We start from the raw sequence: 1,879 nt of genomic DNA on the forward strand, positions 1-1,879 counted from the left end.
GCTAGCGCTTGAAATCTTTGGGGGGATATTATGTCCCTTAAAGGAGTTCAAAGGTACATGTCTTTGAGGAGTTCAAGTTGTGTTCACTAAAAAGAAGATTGATCATATTAGTGACTTCATTGGGCGTGGAAGTGCCTAAAAGTCTATATTACAAAGGATATGAGGAATGGATGGGAAGAAGGTGTTAGAATTTAAATTATTTTTAAAAATTTTTAAAGCTCCCTTTATAAAATATTACCTTAATGAGTAGGATATTTTAATTGAATATCCTACTTGGTCAATAGTCTTTAAGACTACAAAAGTCAAACATGTCTATTGGTTTTTATAGTGCTATTTACCTTTCCAACAACCGGGTGGAACAAAGGAGACCATTTTGAATATCTTAAGAAGATTGCTCAATTTTCTCACCATAAAAAATGAGTAACCTTACCTTTTGGAAAGTTAAGAAAAGGGAATTACAGAGAACATAAAACTACATTGTTCTTCTTCTCCTTCATCAAATCAATCAAGTTTGGTCTTCCTTTTCCATTTTGATTACTTCTATTCTACATATTTTCTTGGAACAACTTCATTGAAGACAGGTTAAAAAGCCATCTTGTAGAGGTGCCAATAGAGTAGACGTCATTATGAGCCAAGTGAAATTGTATCTTAGAGTGGTTATTAACTATCAACATCCACAAGTAAGGAAGCAATAGCAACTTTAGGATAATGAGTGTTCATGTGCCTTTTTTTTAAGCACACTATCCTAAAGCCACTATCACCTCCTTATGTGCGGGCACAAGTAGTCAATAGCCGCTCCAAGATACAACCCCAATTGATTGGCAATAGCATCTCCTCTCTAGGCACATCCACAAGAAGGTTTTTTAACCCATCCTTAATCAAGTTATCCAAGAAAATATGTAAAATTGGTTGATTTGATGAAGGGAAAGAACATGGTTTTCTGTACTTTGTAATTCTCTTTTCTTATATTTCCAAAAGGTAAGGCCACTCACATTTTATGGTGAGAAAATTGACTGTTGTTTTCTTATATTTAGCTTTTACAGTTTTAAAGACTATTAACTAAATAAGATATCTAATCAAAATATTCTACTCATTAAGGCAATATTTTATAATTAAGAGAGTTCTAAAACTTTTAAAAAATAATTAAACTTCTAACAAGAAGGCCACTTGGTAAAACTCTATGACTTATTAGTTACTCTAGTGGGGTTTCTTTGCAGCCAATCAGCTTGTGATTTTTTGCCACATGGGTTTTCACATAAACCAAGTGGCACATAATATGCAATTGATTAAACCTTGGATAATTTGAATTAGTTCCAAAAGGTCTTAAAATCGGGACATTAACACCACCCCCTCCCAAAGGTAATTTCATTGATTCTTCAACCTTGTTAATTCATCACATCGTTGTTAAAGAAGAAAAATCATTCTAGAAAACAAGTTTGTGAGATATTATCAAAGAGGCTTCCTATAAGAAGTGAGAACCAAAATTATCAACACAAATTGAGCATTAATAGTTACAACCATCACTAATTTTTAGTTGTAATATTAAAATAAATGTGCATTGAATAAAAAAATACCATAATTCAAATGCCATCATGCTTGAGGGCATTAAACCCATAACAATAATAATAGATAATGAAGAAACAGGAGCAGCTCAAAATCATAATGATGGGATATGGATATGCTTTTGAAGAATTGTAATATGCATAGGTAAATTTTTCTCCCCAATGGGACTTGAACCTGAAACCTTCTACAAACCCAATGGGATAGAAGGTTTAAACAGATCACAAAAATGCATTTTAAACAACCTCTGGAATGCAAAAAGTGATATTCAAAAGTTGGAAGCTTTAAATGCTTTGTCTTTTCATTTTAAACAGTTAAA

This window comes from Vitis vinifera, chromosome 8 (genome assembly GCF_030704535.1).
Source record: "Vitis vinifera cultivar Pinot Noir 40024 chromosome 8, ASM3070453v1".
NCBI classification, from domain to species: Eukaryota; Viridiplantae; Streptophyta; class Magnoliopsida; order Vitales; family Vitaceae; genus Vitis; species Vitis vinifera.